Source organism: Prorops nasuta, unplaced genomic scaffold (assembly GCF_024137725.1).
Source record: "Prorops nasuta isolate Cenicafe-Biocafe unplaced genomic scaffold, Cenicafe_Pnas_1.2 PNAS00013, whole genome shotgun sequence".
In the NCBI taxonomy this organism is placed as follows: domain Eukaryota; kingdom Metazoa; phylum Arthropoda; class Insecta; order Hymenoptera; family Bethylidae; genus Prorops; species Prorops nasuta.
This window is the reverse complement of record NW_027116810.1, coordinates 618,132-638,394: the sequence shown is the minus strand read 5'-3', so window position 1 is coordinate 638,394 and position 20,263 is coordinate 618,132. Positions and strand designations below refer to the sequence as shown.

The following is a 20,263-nucleotide window of genomic DNA, read 5'->3' as shown; positions in this document are numbered from 1 at the left end:
GCCTACCCATTACCAAATATGGCGGGTATTCTTGACGAGTTACGACAAGCCAATTATCTAACGACGCTCGATTTAAGTCAAGCGTATTGGCAAGTACCGTTAGCGGAGAAATCTCGTGGTATCACGGCTTTCATCGTTCCAGGCAGAGGTTTGTTTCAATTCAAACGTATGCCATATGGATTAACTAACGCTCCCGCGCGATTTTCCAGCGTGCTCTGGACAAACTACTTGATCCCGAATTCTATCCTCATGTGTTCGTTTATCTGGATGACATTATAATTGTCACCAAAACATTCGATGAGCACTTATTGTGGTTAGAGAGAATTATCGAGAAGTTAAGGCAAGCAAACTTAACAATAAACAAAGAGAAAAGCCATTTCTGTAGAACAGAAGTGAAATATCTCGGGTTTATTGTCGACAGCCAAGGACTTTGGGTAGATCCAGCTAAAACTGAAGCTGTGATTGCCTTCCTGATACCGAAAAATCTCAAGCAAATTCGTAGATTCTTGGGTATGGCTTCCTGGTACAGGAGATTCATACCCGAATTTGCGACTATTGCTGAGCCATTAACAAAGCTAACGAAGAAAAATCAAGCGTGGGAATGGACAACCAATCAGCAGTCAGCAATTGACGCACTGAAAGGATGTTTAACGAGCGCACCAACGCTCGCATGCCCAGATTTTTCCATACCGTTTTCATTACAAACCGACGCCAGCAACGTTGGCCTAGGAGCTGTTTTGACACAAGTTATCGAAGGTCAGGAAAGGGTAATTGCCTACGCAAGTAGAGCGCTTACCGAACCTGAAAGAAAATATACCGTAACCGAGCAAGAATGCTTGGCAGTGATATGGTCCATCAAGAAGTTTAGATGCTACCTTGAAGGCTACCGTTTCACTGTTATTACCGACCACAGTAGTCTCCGATGGTTACACAATTTAAAAGATCCATCCGGACGACTCGCTCGATGGGCTCTCGCCTTAATGGAATACGATTTTACAATCGTACACCGAAAAGGAGCATTAAATCATGTTCCAGATGATCTGTCACGAGCACCGGAAAGTTTGAATGCACTAATACCGACAACTTACGCCGATACCAAAGATGCTTGGTATCTGAAGCGCGTAAAAGATATCGAAAAGTCACCAGAAAAGTTCCCAGATTGGAAACTAGACGGTGAGTTGATGTATCATCAACGACGCTCTAATCTAGCTAACGCTGAATTAGAGGATCTCGATGCTTGGAAATTGGTAATACCAAGAGAATACAAGCAAAAGGTGCTCGAAGAGTGCCATAAATTACCGCAAGCCGGCCACCAAAGGTATCGATCGTACTTATCGACGCCTTGCGATAAATTATTTTTGGCCAGGTATGTTCAAAGACGTGACGTCATACGTCAGCCATTGCAACGAATGCCAACGCTGCAAAGTAGAACAACAAGCTCCCGTCGGCTTCATGGGTCGCCGAATTGTTGAACAGCCGTGGACTGTAATATCGGCAGATATTATGGGTGCACTGACGCCAAGTAAACAAGGGTTCTCGTACGTATTGGTCATTCAAGACCTTTACACGAAATTGATTGAGATCGCTCCACTTCAAAAAGCTATCGGCAAGAAAATTGCAGAAGCTATCGAAAACTTGGTGATACACAGATGGGGTACACCGAAAGTCTTAGTGACCGACAACGGTACTGAGTTTGTTAACAAAGATATAAACGCTTTGTTACAACTAACGGGTATGAGGCAAACGACAACACCTCCTTACCATCCTCAGGCAAACCCAACAGAAAGGGTTAATAGAAGCCTGAAAATGATGATACGGGCCTTCCTCGATTCTGATCATCGAGAATGGGATCGTCACTTGAGTGCGTTCCAATTTGCATTCAATACGGCCCACCATAATTCATTGCAAGCTACACCGGCTTTTGCGAATTTTGGGAGAGAACCAGAAGCAGCAAGGTCGATGAAGCGTGAATTGGAAGGCGATACCGATATCATTCCGCAGCCTACCGAACAGTGGCTAGCGAGAATGAAACGCTTAGAAACCTTAAGACTGGTTTTCAAGCATGCTCTCGACGAAGCTCACGAACGACAGGCTAAGCCTTACAACTTACGCCGTCGTGAAAAGCAATACGAGGTTGGCGAATTAGTTCTAATTCGAAACCGACAGCTATCGAATGCAGCAAAGCATATATCGGCCGCGTTGAATAAACCATTCACCGGACCGTTCATGATTGCTAAAAAGTTATCGCAGACAGTGGTTGAACTGTCAGATCTGGCAGGCAAAAAGGTTGGAAAAATGTCAACAGTTGATATCAAGCCTTACAAGCCAGAAATACCGCCAAAAGTAGACCCTTAACAAGGATAGAGCGAACTAGGTTCGAAAGTACCGGTTTTGGGTCGAAACCTCCGTTACGGAGGGGGGTATGTAACGAGGTTCTCTCGTTACGTATCAAGATACCGGATTTAATAAAGAAATTAAAGAGAAGCTAACGATTAGTAGTGGTTATTTCAAACCCTACATTACCGACTCGGTGCATAGGTTTCCGAGTGGACAGGAAGTACCGTCTAAGAACATCCCTGTGGACCGTCAGAAGAGCGGATGAAAACACCGGCGCTCCACTTAAAAGTGCAAGCCGACCAAGCGAGCAAGGCAGGGCTGTGCCAAGCAACTTGGCGGCGTGAGACGAGGAGAAGTGGGCACAGGGACTCCTGCGAAAAGGCGAATTCTCTAGTCCCCTGAGGAGGGGGAAATAAGAGAGTGAGTCAGGCCTGGGACGTCGCGCAAGGCGGACGTACACCACACCGGCTCACCGATGAGTGTGTCCGTGTGCATAAGGTGAGCTTGCTCCCTACGCAACGAACACACTGTATGCTATCGATGCATAAGGGACCTGTGCAGGTATGGTAGGTTTCTGCTGCATGCCGGGTGCCGCCGCTAAGTCCATGGCAACGCGCATGGCACCGCGGACTTGAGCATTGCGGGGATGCACCACCCTGACAGTCCCCTATGAGAAAAGATCTCGATAATGTTCTCGTCTCCTCACCTCCCCTCACATGTGTGAGTGGGTGGGTGGGAGAGTGTGTCTATTGTCGCGAGGCTCGGGCTACCTGTAAGGGACCCTCCCCTCTCTCCACGACCTAGCACACTGAGCAAACCAGGCTTCCGTACCGTCCTCTGTGCACTACCAATCAGCCCATTGGAAAATGCATACGATTGGAATGGCGAGGTAAGACCCCTATGTTAACGTTGGGTTGTTGGTCACCCACACGACCAACTGGCGCCCTGAAAGTACCGAATGTAAGAACGGCCGAAGGTAATAGGGAGATAACTATCACGATCAGCCCATCGTGGTAGAAGAATCCATTACAAAATAAGAAGAAGAGAATCTGAAGTACTCGACAGAAGATAAATCCCCATTTAACAGGCGTTATTTAGTTGTTAAGCCTAAGTTTAACAAGAGGAGTATTAACTCTCTCTAAGTTACAAGGAAATGGTATGAGGTAAATGTATTGTATCATAATAAACAGTTGATTATTTGGCTTTAATAAAGTAACAAAATGAAAAACAGATTTCAGAGTAAAGTAAGCTTTACACCTTGCAGTAAGGAGACAATAAGATGCAGACTGTAATACAGGGTGTAACGAAACGACCGCCTTTTCTCGTAACTGGAGGTTCGGGGTGACCATCCAAATGCACGTGTAAAATTTGGTTCGAATCGTTCAAGGGGTTTAAAAGTTATTTCCATTTAAAACTACCCTTTTTCGGTCCTTTTCGAACGACTTTAACTGTGCATAATAAAGTGGAGAAAGTGGAAAAACAATTGACGAACACCCCACTAAAATGTAAAAATTATCGATCGCGCGCGATAATACATTTGCTATTTATTTCATTAATTTGGCTATTAGATTAATTTTAAAAATAGCAAAATCCTTTTCATTACAATTCCAAATCAATTCAATACAAGTATCATTGACTGAATTGATGGAAAGAGGGAGAAGATAGAATGAAAAGGAAAGTATCAAAAGGTAAGATGTCACGCGACAGCACTGATAATTTAATAGGAAACACATCAAGGCATTTTCTTTCTACAAACGAAGGTAAAAAGAATTATTTAAAATCAATTCATTGATGATAGAAAAAATTAAACTTACCCATTATTGTTCTCTAAGTTCCTTTACACCGAAGTTTTTGAAAAAGCTTCAAACTGGCTCCTCGATGATTTCCAGAATCCACACTTTCATTGATTTTGCATTTAAGAACTCACGAATTTAAGCAAATTAGGTGTTAACCTACGTTTCTTCAAAACACCGGTTAATTTGACACTTTTTGAACTGTTTGAAGTAGGCTGAAAAGAGAGACTCAGAGAGATAGAATAATCAATAATTCGTTTCGACCACTCTTAATCACCCTACTTCAAACAGTTCAAAAGTGTCAAATTCACCAGTGTTTTGAAGAAACGTAGGTTAATACCTAATTTGTTTAAATTCACAAGTGTTTAAATGCAAAATCAGTGATAGCGTGCTTTCTGGAAATCATCGAGGAGCCAGTTTGAAGCTTTTTCAAAAACTTCGATTTAAAGGAACTTGCAGAACATTTAATGGGTGAGTTTAGTTTTCTCCTTCATCAATGTATTGATTTTGAATCATTCCCTTTAGCTTCGTTAGTAGAAAGAGAATGCCCTCATGCATTGTCTGTTAAGTTATCATTGCGCTCGCGCGATATCTTAGCTTTTGATACTTTCCTTTACATTGCGTCAACTCGCTCTTTCCATCAAATCAGTCAATGATGCTTGTACTGAATTGAATTGGAATTGTAATGTAAAGGATTTTGTTATTTTTAAAATTAATCTAATAGCCAGATTAAAGAAATAAATAGCAAAAGTATTACCGCACGCGATCGATAATTTTTACATTCTAGCTGGGTGCTCATCAATTGTTTTTCACTTTCTCCACTTTCCATTATGCAGTTAAAGTCGTTCGAAAAGGACTGAAAAAGGGTGATTTTTAAATAGAAATAACTTTTAAACCTCTTGAACGATTCGAACGAAATTTTACACGTGCACTCAGTTTGTCACCCCGAACCTCCAGTTACGAGAAAAGGCGGTCGTTTCGTTACACCCTGTATATCATCAACTGGTCACTCGTCCTCTGTTTAATGCCTTTTTCGCTTTGAATCGATAGGATTCAAAATTGTCATAGGTTTTAGAAAGAGAAGTAACATGTCGAATAATATACTCCATCCAGCAATATTATTGGCTAAGAGATCTAGTTCACCTGCTCGTTCATTATCATCCATCTAGGGTAATGCAAATGCTTCTTCTAAATGCTTTACGATCTTCTGATTATGCAAATATATAGGTTGGTCCTCTTGCACATCTTTGAAGATTAAATTTTGTCTTTACAGTTATTTGGACTTGAGAATGAACTGTGGGAGAATTGTAATCAATATCATTGAGGTAACATTTACAAAAAAACACACAGATATTTATAACGTACTTATATATTATTGCTAAAGTAAATTTTGTACGTCAAATTAATCAATACATTGTTTTTTCAGATTGAAGCAAAAATTGATTAATATAATATAAAAAGATGTCAAACTAGAGAAAAGGCAAAAAAAATTCTACAAATTCAACTTCAATAAAAATGGTATTGCATGATCAGAAAGAAGAGAAAGAAAAGATTATAAAGGAAAAGGATGAAATAAAAAAGAAAGAGAAAATAATACCATGGAAAGTTGGTGGATACGGCGACATTTTACAGAACGGTTTAGAAGTTTTCATATTGAACGGTTGGCAACAAAGATGGCGTAATGGAAAAAACATAGATTGGAAACTGACTATTGAAATTGCTATATCATTTTAAGTATGTGTTAGTATTGTGCGACATAATTGTTTAAATGGGTTAAGTAAGAAGTAAACACAAATTTTTTGAGCAAAAGTGATTTATGGTAAATCATAACAACTGATTAATTAATCAAAAATGGATCAGATAAGTTAATCCCTGTTTCAGTTAATATATCTATTATTACATAAACTATATAAAGTGTAGAATATATTTCTTTGTTAAAAAGTTTATAAATTTTACAGGTTAATGGATAAGCAACGGGATTTGAAGTATTGAAATGAATCCAGAAAATTATTATTTCTTTTTATTAATTTTTAATGTAAGAAAATAAGTAATATCTTTTTAATGTATATTATTATTAGCTAATAATTTACTCAATTTTGCTTAAATTTACAGATAATAGAACACTGAAAGGGGAGATGAAGGTGCCATAAAGGAACAATGGTGACATGAATACAAAGAAAAAGAACTGAGAGAATAGGATTCATAAATCACCAAAAGGGCAAATTAAGTAAAAACGAGAAGTTTTAATTAAAAAAGACATAATCTACTCATAAGAAAGCCATTCCAACCAATACAATGTCTACTGTTAAGCAGTGTTCTCAGTGCGTACAAAGAATGTGGAAACTTATAATGCCTGAAAATCAGTTAAGTATCCTCAGCAGTGTAGTTGCTTTGCATGTATATGTGTGCGTTTGATGTAATTAATCATACAATTATTGTGCTGAAAATGTACTTTGTTTCTTTGTAATAATTTTCTTATAATTAGATTTACAAAATGTATGGCTAATCCTCTTTTGAATATGTAATATATAGACCATGTAAGTTTTCAGTTAATGAAAGGACGTTGTTTCAAATATGTGAATCAAAGGCGATTAAATTAAAATTGAATTAAAACATCTGAAAAGCAAAAACTTACGCTTGCTTTATTTAAAAACAACAGCTATAGGATGCAAAGATTAAGAATAGGTGGTGAATCTAGGAAGGAATTGTGTACGGTATGCTTCAACTTATTTATGAATCTACAACTATATATTAAAATTTGAAAACTAATTTTCTTTATGAATAATCTACTGTTTTAATTTAGAATTTCGAGCCGAGTAATGTACCAGAATATGAAAGCAAAATATCAAATACAGAGAGGCGAGTGGATGAAAGAAGTAATTTGGCTCTCAATAAAGGAGAACAAAAGCTTTCTCTTCTAAAATTATTGGCTTAAAAAATAGAAGACAAGTGTTTTGAAGTGATAATTTTTAATTGGACATGAACGCAGCTATTTGTATAAGTAAAACAGGAGAAACGTCAGATAAGCTAATATTTGTTATAATTAATACATCTATTGTTAATGTAATGTAGAACGAATGACTTTGTTAAAATATTTATAAATTTTACAGGTAATTCTAGGATTATCGAACATGATTCAAATTCTGAGATAGCAAGAAACCTGGCCTTGGAATCTGCAGTATATTTTTAAAACGCTACTATGGAAATTATGCTCTACTATTTCTTGACCAACTTTCTAAATAATTGGACATTGAAAGAGGAGACGAAGATGCTATAGTGAAACAATACTGGCATGAATACGAAGAAAAGTAATAGAAATAATGAATGATATAAATACACCAGGAGATCATTTTGACAAAAAATTAGACATTTTAATTGAAAAATTTACTTTTCTCATGAGAAAGTCAGTTTATTGTATTCCAACCCAGAAGTAATCTGTAAACTTAGCAAATCAGTATTAATAATTAACTTTTCATAGCAATGTACTTGATGTTTAGAATTATTTCTGGTTCTTTGCCTTAATGTCGTAGATCAAATTTTTTTAATGCATTATTAATTTCAATTTTTTTTTTTAGGTTTTGGAGATCAGTTGATGCACTAGAATATAAAAACCAAAAATGAAATACAGACTAAAAAGTACATAATCGAAGCCCTTTATTTTGGAAAAGACAATAATAGTTTATTTTACTCAAGATAATGTTTATGAAACTTAAAAATAATTTACATTATAATTTATTACCTTTGAGCTTGAAAGCAATACTTTTGATATACATGATTGATTGATTAACGAAAATAATATTATCCTATATATATATTATAAGATGCATCTCACAGGGCTCTGCACATTGGTTTTTACTCTTTACATCAAATTATAGCCTTTATTTAGCGTGCAGAAGATTTTTTTCAAATGTAAATATATGGATGTAATAAATTCATCGGTATATTTATTGTTAAAGTCATTTTTGAAAAACATTTTGTAACTTTAAAAATTATATGTTCGACTACAACTTTGTGCAATTTTTATTATCAAAATTTTCATTTAAAAAAAATATATATATGTCATGTTAATCGAAAAAATGATCTAAAAATAAATTCAAAATGAATACGTATCTAAGACGTTTATGCATATTTTTGTTTTATTTATTTAAAATATATATTTTCTGAACCATATTGTACATACTTTCTTCAACCCCTCTTTCTCTGCCCCTTCTTATATATACCGAATATATATAGTTAATGTTTACAGTTGCCTGAATTTAAATTTATAGTTAACATTTATAATTGTTCACATAAGATGAATAACCCAAAGAACACGAAATCTAGCCGAAAAATTTGGATGTTCGGTGGATTTCGTTACTATATTACCAAGACGAAAAATGAAAGAATGTAAGTTTTCTATTTATTAAAAAAAATAAATAAAGGTTAAGTTACTTATAAAAATTTGAATATATCTTTAGATATTTAAACTGTATAAAATATAAACAGTTAGGTTGTAAAGCTCATGGCATTTTTCATGACAATAATTTTAAAAGTTCAGAAGGATCGCATAATCATGAGCCCGATGAAAAAAAGAACAAGAAAAGGGAATTTTACAAAAATGTCTTAGGAATGACACAAACACGAGGAACAAAACCAAAAGATTTATACAATGCTGCAATAACGAAGTAATTATATTTGTATTTCCAAGCTAAACATCATAATTAATAACTTTTTTTTTTATTTAAAACAGTCAGCCAGAAATGAATAATGTGGTTAATTTTCCCTCGTGTAGAAGAACGATACAAAGATATATAAAGAATACACAAAATATACAGAATATTAAATTAAACAATGGAACACTAAAAGAACTGGGAGAAAATTTAATTAGAAATAAAGATATATTAAAATACAGAAATAATACTGAGAATTATACAATAAGTATTAAAATTATACAAAATTTGAATTATTATAGCCTCATTTTTTATGATGAGCAATTTATTAATACTATAAACGGCGAAAATATTTTTATCGATGGAACATTTAAATCCGTCCCAAATTTAAAAGATAAAAACTTGCAGTTAATAACTGTGCTAATTAGCATTGATGATGATTCAGATAAAGTAAATTTATATTTTATAATCGTATTTTATCTGATATACTGATACTTTAAATAACAATATTTTCTTATATTATATTCAATTCTTTCTGCATATTTTCAACAGGTTTTACCATGCATGTGGATCATAATGAATAACAAAATGCAAGAAAACTATATAGAAGTTTTCAATTTCTTTAAATCTAAATTCCCTCAATTACATCCTAAAGTAGCAATGACAGATTATGAAATAGGTTTAAGTAATTCTTTAAGAACAGTATATCTAAATATAAAAACTACGCACTGCTTCTTCCATTTTGCTCAAGTATGTAATACATTAATCAAAAAATTCATTTTATCTCGACTATATCACTTTATTATTTATATTAGAAATTTGATTCATGTTGTATGATACATTGTTTCATAGGCTTTAATGAAGAAAGCGCAATCATTGAACATAATCAATAGAAAAAAAAATAAGCTCACTTATCCCGAATATTTCATAGTCATAAAGAAAATAATATCTTTAGCATTATTACCAGCAAAGCAAATTGTCGAGGTTTTTAATTTATTAAAAACTGATGTTAATAAACGTTTTGGATCCTATTTCAACTTATATTTTGCATATTTTGAAAAATTTTGGCTAAAAAAGATAGGCCCAGAAAATTTTTCAGTTCACAAATTGAAACATAGGACAAACAATAAATGTGAAAATTATCATAGTGTACTAAGCAAAAGCTTAGGAAAAGCTCCTCACCCTACCCTCTTCCTGAGTAAGAATATTTTTTATAATATATAATACAAATAATGTTTATACCTATTCTCTATTAGTAGGTGACATTTCCTATGTGGTTAACATGATTTTTGAATCCTTCTCATTATTAGGTAGATTTTGGTACCAAAGTAATACATTTTATTTCCTTTTTCATAAGATTTGTTGCGTTTTCACACTTTACAGGCCAAATCAAGCTATTACTAAAGGAAAACAGAAATATTATACACAGCATAAAAACTGGAACCTACAAACAACGAGAGATAAACAAGATTTCAAAAGAAAGAAATGAAGAGATTAATAAAATATATAAAAACATAGATGATATCACAGAAAACTCTAACATCATGGAAAAAGAAAAATGTATATTGCAAATATTAGATGAAACAGAAGAAATAAAATATTTAAAAGAAACTGAAAAAAACAATATGAAACAGACATTATATAATATAAATATAGCGAATAAAGAAACACCAATTAAAACACAAAATGGAACAATGCCTATTATCAAAATAAACAGTAATAAAGAAATAGAAGTTTTGAATAAATTAATTTCTTTAAAAAATTTGTACTTAAATTATAATAGTGAGATAAGATTTGTTGTTATTAACAATAGTAATTAAAATGTTTTGTGGAAGTAATACTTATTTTTTTATTTTAAAACTTTTAAAAAGCTTTATATTTATGACATTGTTTTTTAAGATAACTCAATATATTACTATAATAGCAACTATTATAATGATTTGATACATACACCGTTTGCTGATAAGCACAATGCGTTCGTTCCAATGATGTTTTTATGAGAAAAGTAAATTTTTCAATTAAAATGTCTAATTTTTTGTCAAAATGATCTCCTGGTGTATTTATATCATTCATTATTTCTATTACTTTTCTTCGTATTCATGCCAGTATTGTTTCACTATAGCATCTTCGTCTCCTCTTTCAATGTCCAATTATTTAGAAAGTTGGTCAAGAAATAGTAGAGCATAATTTCCATAGTAGCGTTTTAAAAATATACTGCAGATTCCAAGGCCAGGTTTCTTGCTATCTCAGAATTTGAATCATGTTCGATAATCCTAGAATTACCTGTAAAATTTATAAATATTTTAACAAAGTCATTCGTTCTACATTACATTAACAATAGATGTATTAATTATAACAAATATTAGCTTATCTGACGTTTCTCCTGTTTTACTTATACAAATAGCTGCGTTCATGTCCAATTAAAAATTATCACTTCAAAACACTTGTCTTCTATTTTTTAAGCCAATAATTTTAGAAGAGAAAGCTTTTGTTCTCCTTTATTGAGAGCCAAATTACTTCTTTCATCCACTCGCCTCTCTGTATTTGATATTTTGCTTTCATATTCTGGTACATTACTCGGCTCGAAATTCTAAATTAAAACAGTAGATTATTCATAAAGAAAATTAGTTTTCAAATTTTAATATATAGTTGTAGATTCATAAATAAGTTGAAGCATACCGTACACAATTCCTTCCTAGATTCACCACCTATTCTTAATCTTTGCATCCTATAGCTGTTGTTTTTAAATAAAGCAAGCGTAAGTTTTTGCTTTTCAGATGTTTTAATTCAATTTTAATTTAATCGCCTTTGATTCACATATTTGAAACAACGTCCTTTCATTAACTGAAAACTTACATGGTCTATATATTACATATTCAAAAGAGGATTAGCCATACATTTTGTAAATCTAATTATAAGAAAATTATTACAAAGAAACAAAGTACATTTTCAGCACAATAATTGTATGATTAATTACATCAAACGCACACATATACATGCAAAGCAACTACACTGCTGAGGATACTTAACTGATTTTCAGGCATTATAAGTTTCCACATTCTTTGTACGCACTGAGAACACTGCTTAACAGTAGACATTGTATTGGTTGGAATGGCTTTCTTATGAGTAGATTATGTCTTTTTTAATTAAAACTTCTCGTTTTTACTTAATTTGCCCTTTTGGTGATTTATGAATCCTATTCTCTCAGTTCTTTTTCTTTGTATTCATGTCACCATTGTTCCTTTATGGCACCTTCATCTCCCCTTTCAGTGTTCTATTATCTGTAAATTTAAGCAAAATTGAGTAAATTATTAGCTAATAATAATATACATTAAAAAGATATTACTTATTTTCTTACATTAAAAATTAATAAAAAGAAATAATAATTTTCTGGATTCATTTCAATACTTCAAATCCCTTTGCTTATCCATTAACCTGTAAAATTTATAAACTTTTTAACAAAGAAATATATTCTACACTTTATATAGTTTATGTAATAATAGATATATTAACTGAAACAGGGATTAACTTATCTGATCCATTTTTGATTAATTAATCAGTTGTTATGATTTACCATAAATCACTTTTGCTCAAAAAATTTGTGTTTACTTCTTACTTAACCCATTTAAACAATTATGTCGCACAATACTAACACATACTTAAAATGATATAGCAATTTCAATAGTCAGTTTCCAATCTATGTTTTTTCCATTACGCCATCTTTGTTGCCAACCGTTCAATATGAAAACTTCTAAACCGTTCTGTAAAATGTCGCCGTATCAGTTGGTGCAATTGATCAAGGTTGTTCCACATAAATTGCAATTAATACCAAACAGTTAAGTAAGGCTGATTACTTTAAGCTTTCAGGCGAAGAGAAAGAATGAAGTGCAAAATATTTTATACAAAGGAAATTTTGAAAAATGTGAGAGAGATATATTGGAATTTTAAGATACCTATTCGAGAGGATGTTTCTATTTATATTCAGAAAAACTTTATATATAAAAGAAACTATACCTATTGATATAATAAAAGAGGGATTCGTTATGAAATATTAAAAGCAGTTAAACAGCAATAAAAAATCAGATTTTCCAAGAATGTAATATATGGCACTGAATGCAGTTTTAACTCATATATTGTTTTTGTCCTATTTAATTTTTCTTTTTTTACTTAGAAATTTTTTTTATTTACTTAATTTCAACTGTTGTACAGTCTTTGCAATCATTAAGACGTACTCTACAAATTCACTAAATCGATTTGTTAAAAATGATGAAAACATTATTTTAATAATTTAATCAATTTTTGCTTCAATCTGAAAAAACATAATGTATTGATTAATTTGACGTACAAAATTTACTTTAGCAATAATATATAAGTACGTTATAAATATCTGTGTGTTTTTTTGTAAATGTTACCTCAATGATATTGATTACAATTCTCCCACAGTTCATTCTCAAGTTCAAATAACTGTAAAGACAAAATTTAATCTTCAAAGATGTGCAAGAGGACCAACCTATATATTTGCATAATCAGAAGATCGTAAAGCATTTAGAAGAAGCATTTGCATTACCCTAGATGGATGATAATGAACGAGCAGGTGAACTAGATCTCTTAGCCAATAATATTGCTGGATGGAGTATATTATTCGACATGTTACTTCTCTTTCTAAAACCTATGACAATTTTGAATCCTATCGATTCAAAGCGAAAAAGGCATTAAACAGAGGACGAGTGACCAGTTGATGATATATTACAGTCTGCATCTTATTGTCTCCTTACTCCAAGGTGTAAAGCTTACTTTACTCTGAAATCTGTTTTTCATTTTGTTACTTTATTAAAGCCAAATAATCAACTATTTATTATGATACAATACATTTACCTCATACCATTTCCTTGTAACTTAGAGAGAGTTAATACTCCTCTTGTTAAACTTAGGCTTAACAACTAAATAACGCCTGTTAAATGGGGATTTATCTTCTGTCGAGTACTTCAGATTCTCTTCTTCTTATTTATACAAATGAAATATAAAATATTGCTGCTTATTATTTCATAATTCCTTTTCCTTCTTATCTGTAACAAATTTGAAATAACACAAAGTTTTTATTCTTAATTTTAAATAAATTTAATTTATTCTGATCATATCAAATTACTTATATGAATATTTTATCCTCTTATCACTTATTTGTCAATCACAAATATCCTCAGAATAAATATTTAATACTTTATCTTTTCCAAAATCTGTTATAAAATATCTATTTGACAGTTTGACACTTCTCTGTTGTTGTACTTTTGACAGTGAACGTACCGAGAAACCACGTGATCTTAATACCATACATTTTCAACCACTTTTGTGTAATGAACATACACTTCACACTTTCTATACAAATTAACTCATCTCGCCGCCATTTTATCCCCACCGAAAAGTAGAACATTTGACCCACTACCGAATTTAACCATACTAATGAAAAACAATATGCTGATATAGTTATATCAGAGATGAAACGGGAGATTGCTCATGTCGTGTCCCGAAGCAATCGTTGCCGGTAGGCGGCGCTTCGATCCCATCGTTTAGCTTCTAGATGATTATGCCCTCGCGCCACCTATCGAAACTGATGCGAAGCAACACGGCAGAGCTTCGAATAGGGTAAAACAGATCTACATTAGATAATTTTATAATTTAAGAAAATATTTTTATTTTAGCGTAGAAAGATACACGAAAATAGCATTAATTTGTTAACAAACGAAATTAATAAAATTATTATACATATACCCTACATTATTATTACAAAATCCTTCTTAAATTTAAATATATGACTTCCAGATGATTTGTTTGATATATGTATATATATATATGTCTAATCGGGTAGATACGGGGACCAAATCTTGTGTAAAATGGTATTTAGCGGTATATCTGGTACAAGTAAGGACGGTCCCCATAACTTCAATAAGTCTGAAGGTATATATGAGGACGGTCCCCACAAATTTAAGTTTTTACTAAACGGTAGTTATAGGTACCGCGTCCCTATATCTGCCTATACTTATACATAGTATATATTATATATGATTATATACGAAAATATATATATATATATATATATATTGTAACCTATCGCGGATATTCACTAAGGGAAAGGCGAGTGAACGCCAGACAGGCACAATGCACACGGACTTTATGATTTAATACTTTTAAATCTGGGCGCCAGGCCTATTTCTATTATAGGCCAGTCCGCGGCCTTCCCGGCTTGAGCTCTCTCAGGTTTGGGTCCTGCCCACACATTTAACAGGTACAATTAAATTAGAGTGATTATTACTTTCAACCTGTACTATTTATTATTCTCCTCCTTTATATCCAAATATACCACTCTATACTAGTAAGAACACTTATGAGCATTATGTACATTTTAACCTCTTGCAACTTCCTATTTAGTACAACATATTAGACATTAATATAATTACAATGCAGTTGCAAGGTACATGAGTCTACGCTACTCAAATTGTATAATATTCCTTTAGTTAACTAGCTGATTAAATTTTCAATACAATGTCCCGGATTAGTTGTAGGCTGGTGGAGTGGCCTCATTAGTGCCTCCTCTGGTCCTTCGCAGTATATTCTTCTCTTCGCATTGTCCTTTCTTTCATATGTGGGCACTGCGTAACCCACCCAAGGCTGGTTTCTCCAATGAGTACCCACTTCGACTAATGCTCCTGTGGTATATTTTCCTTACTACTGACTGGCTTGTCAGTTAATAATATTTCTTATACTGGATTGTTTGCACATAATCTTTCAAGACCTGCTGGGAAGAATATTTGGGCTTCTCTTGCCCCAGGTACTTGACTTGTACCTCTCTTTTCCTTTGCCTGACAGGCTACGTAGCCTATTGCTGATGGGAGAGGGTCCCACTAGGTGATTATTTCCTATAGCATGCTAGCTAATTCACTGCCAGATTTCTCAATCACAATTCACCTTCACTAAATGGGTATCAGTAGCATGAATTCATACTTTGCCCTCTAGGTGGCCCACGCAGAGCTGCCTGCCAGACTTGGCACAATCTGGCGCATGCGTAGAACGATTCTCGCAGCCGGCTTAGGGAACGTAGCTAGTGTTCGAGGTGCCCCTCGACAAAATATTTAAAAATTTTTATTTTCTGTTTATTTTTTTGTTTTTATACAAATGTTACTACAAACACTTATAATTAAGATGAGATAAATAAAATTTACAAATGTTGATAATTATTGGTTTACCTTTAATTCTTCCATCAAGCAAAATAAATATTATCCTTCCATCCAGATCTGAGAGTTTTGACAGAGGAGATTCTGCAAATATTAACTACTGTTAACTAGCACTGCTACGCTACTCTGATTTGGTAGACATTTCTATAAGTAATTACTATTACTATGAATTACAGAATTATTTACCTGAATATTCAAAGACTAGGGTAACGCCTTCACTCAAGCACAAAATACCACTTCCAAGCTGTCAATCTATGTTACTGTGGTCCTCAGTTGATAAGCCTTTTTGTGTATTCCAAATCCTAGGCACATTTCAACACAACCTGTAATGCAGAACATAACACAAAGAATCTTGTATCAAACTAAAAGCTCTAAATGATTATTAGTTAATACTCATCTGAATAGCTTATACTGCTGCACCATTTTCCTAATCCAATAGAAGATTCACATTTCCACAATGTACCAATCATACTTGGCGATGGAGAAGATGCTGCAAATATTAATAGGTTAGCTAGAACACTTCTAAGCTATTCTCATTTGGCGTTCCTTAATTTCTATTATTGTTAAATGCAGAATTATTTACCTGGATATTCCTTGGTTGGAGTAATATCTTGACCGAAAGACTAATTACCATGTCCAAGCTGTCATAATTAATGGTATCCTGGTCCTCTATAGTTGTTAATCCTTACATTTTGAAGAAACATTCACATTTTTCTACATTACCTGTAACGGAAAACACAACACAAAGAATCTTGATTTATTTCAAGCCATAAATAATTAATTTTTAATACTCATCTAAATAGCTTGTACTGCTGCACCATTTTCATCATTCCCCATTTTCCTTATCCAATTGAAAATTCACATTTCCACTATTCTGCCAATCACATTATTAGATTGAGTAAACACTGTAAATATATAATGTCCTGATAACTCATGCTTTTATGCAATCGTCGTAGAAAGGAAATCACAAAAGAAACACTTTTCAATTAACAAATTTAACCTAAAACAGCACAATCTGAATATTTTTATGCAATCAATGTTTATCTTATTTCAGGTCTGTTCTATATACTGCTGAACAAACTAAACATGTTTTTAATGCACTTACCCAGGTAGCAAGCTAACGTCAGTTTGACGTACAAATATGAGTCATTTAATGACCGATCATGACGCCATGAATGGACGTCATTTTAACAGTAAAATGACGGTCTAATGTCACAGAAAATTGACGCCATAAATATACTTCGTTTTGACGTCATAAAAGTACATTATTTTAACGTTATACAAGTACCGAATCGTAACGCCATTAACCCAGTCAGCGTTGCAGATCAATCCATCGAAAGCCGTTATCATAATATTAACATTTTAAACAAGTGATTATTGAAAGTTATCATTATAAAAGTTAAGAGATGTGCTCTTTAAGATTTCATTAAATGAGGAAGTAGTAAAATGGTAACTTTGAGTTATCTTTTCTTCAAAATGTTAACATTATAATATTGGCTTTTAATGTATTGATGTAGACATTGTTGATATGAGAAACTAATCTAATACCGTGCCGATTTATTATCTGAGAGTATTGTCTGTACTACAATTTTTATGGGATTATACTAAGTATATACCATATAAAAATGTAAGAAGAGCCATTACTTGCAGTTTAATAAACGACTGCGGCTTTAGATAAAGGACATTACAAATTTTATGGAAACTATCTGTAATGTATCACACTATATATATATATATATATCATAACATTAATATGTAAAAAGTATGACAAATACTTATTATACTGTTAAGTAGAAAATTATAAGAGTCCATTATTTTTGTATTATTCCGTAGTAAAAAAGTAGTAAGAAATATAATAAATAGTTTTAAAAAATGTTGCATTTTTTATTTGTATCTAAACTCAAAAAATATCAGTACAAAAAACATGACAAAACCAAATTAAACATTTAACTTCTGTTATAATTAATTTAAGTTATGAACAATTGGTAAACATATTTGAGTATTGTTTTGTCGAAATAAAATACATTTTCTGTTAATAAGCTTAGCGGGCCATGCTTTAAGTTCACTTAATTTTTCAACAACATATATATTAAGCATCGATGAGTCACATGGATACAAATATAATGGAGAATAATCTATAAAGTGCCTTCCTATAATAAAAATATCGTTGTCGGAACTAGAAATTATATTATGTATCTCTATTATTATTGTTTTCGCTTTATCTTTTATAAGACAGTAACTATTTGCAGCTGAGTATCGAGTAATTGAAAATGTTAAGTTTGCAAAATAAATTTTTTTATATTGCTTATAACACCTCCAAGAGTTAAAATTTAACAAAGGTCCATCTGTATGCTCCATAATAGCACTATATTGAAATTTAGTTTCAATATTCCTCCTTATTTTAGTTAAATCTAATAAAAATGGATTACTTTCGTGCAGTCGGCGAAGTATTTGCTGTAAAGGTTTTGTTGAAGATCTTACGAGTTTTTTCAAACGGCCGAGAAAATTTTCGAAAGGAAATGCTGAATATTCGTCTAAAGGTCCAAAAATTCGTACATCGTCACAAATGTGTGACAATAAATGAACATTATATACAGCAAATGTTTTACCATACAGTTCATTGGTGCTGTGTCTAATAAAAATCAATAAGCAACTTCTTACAAATTCAAGTCCAAACCAATCAATATATTCAGATGATATAAGTATTGTGATAGCTACATGTAATAATAAAAAATTATCATAAACTGCTCTATGCACCACATTTTTTAAAACTACAGGACCCGTATAAATTAAAAATGTTCTATACTCAGTGGCTTTCCAATATGCTAGTTCTCTTAAGGAGCGTGGTTTCCTATTAAATTCTACCGGAATAAAATTTCGTAAATTGATTAAATTCTTTGAAAGAGCTTCGACACTGCGACTAGATAATCTAACTGTAGACAAGCCTCTGATACCTATCCATGTATCTAATAATTTTTTAGTAACACCTAAACATATTATATGCATGTAGTCTGTAGGAAAGCATTTAATTAAATCTATAGGTAAATCTAATAGCGGAGTTAAACCATTATGATGATTTTCATCAGATTGATTTCTAAAGGATTCATTGGTACGTGTTTCAGCTGTTTCTCCTAAAAATACAACTTTGCCGTTATAATATTCACCGTGTTCGATACATTTATCACAAGATGAGTAGCCTGAATGATACTTTGTGCATTTCAAAAAAGCACGAGCAGGTGCGTCACATATAATATTATCAATTTCAATATTGAAGAGGCTTCCTTTCACATTAATTCCATTGTCTAATAATTGATTTAATTCATTTACAAAATCTCTTAAGAAACTGTTCAAAGGTTTAGGTTTTGATGAGCCACAAAAAATTGCAATAACGAATGGATAGCTAAGATAGTTTTTTATAAGACCTAAAATAGGCCATAACTCTAATTTTTTACTATTATATAATCGAGTACCATCAATATTGAAAGAAAGTTTTATTACATTAGACTTAAAACAATCTCGAATATTATTATGCACTAATATACTATTTAGAGCAGATGATATACCTAAATAACAAAATTGACCGGTTTCTAATTCATCAAACTTATGATTGTATAACGAAGAAGATGGTGTGTTAACCAAAGTTCGAGCATCTTTAGGTAATCCCAACTGATATTGTGAAAGAATATGTAATAGTTCATTTAAAGCTAAATGCGAAATATTTCGTTTAGTAGCCCACAAAGCTAATTCATGTTTTAATAAGGAGCTGTTACTATGAGAGCTTGTACTTTCTTCGCTTTTAGAAGAATTATCGAAAGGTAAATTGGAAGTAAAACCAATACAACCACATTCAGAAGATGAACGAGAATGTTGTACTGAAGCATTATTATCAGATTCAATATCTTTACGTGCATCATTATTTGTAATTATGTTATATGAATTTTTCGAACTCTTAAACATAAAGTTTATTTCATTTAATGAATTTGGTAAATTCTCCATTACACTTTCATTATTAACAGAAAATATATTTTTTACAGATGCTAAAGCTCTTCTATATTGTTGCCGTCGACCAACAAACTCCTTACGTTTTCGCACACTCATTTTCATTAATAACAAAATTATACAAACAACGTATTAATAAAAACATATGTTATCCTAAAGAAAAAAATACTTAAATTAATTACTAAACCGAAACTCCGATAGTGAATTAATTACTATCATTCTTGTTGTAATTATAATAATTAATATAAGTAACATTACA

At 32.3% G+C, this 20,263-nt stretch overlaps 2 long non-coding RNA genes across 2 annotated transcripts; one reads left to right on the top strand and one right to left on the bottom strand.

Annotated features, from left to right (window-relative positions):
• Positions 1-6,620: 6,620 nt before the first annotated feature.
• On the top strand, positions 6,621-8,013 carry LOC136778049 (uncharacterized). The gene is made up of 3 exons (XR_010823362.1): positions 6,621-6,844; positions 6,934-7,438; positions 7,706-8,013. It is a non-coding gene; the product is annotated as an uncharacterized lncRNA (long non-coding RNA).
• Positions 8,014-10,162: 2,149 nt separating this feature from the next.
• Positions 10,163-11,682, bottom strand: LOC136778033 (uncharacterized). Its single transcript, XR_010823356.1, has 3 exons — positions 11,459-11,682; positions 10,731-11,369; positions 10,163-10,179 (listed from the first exon to the last, which is right to left on the bottom strand). It is a non-coding gene; the product is annotated as an uncharacterized lncRNA (long non-coding RNA).
• Between the last annotated feature and the right edge of the window lie 8,581 nt (positions 11,683-20,263).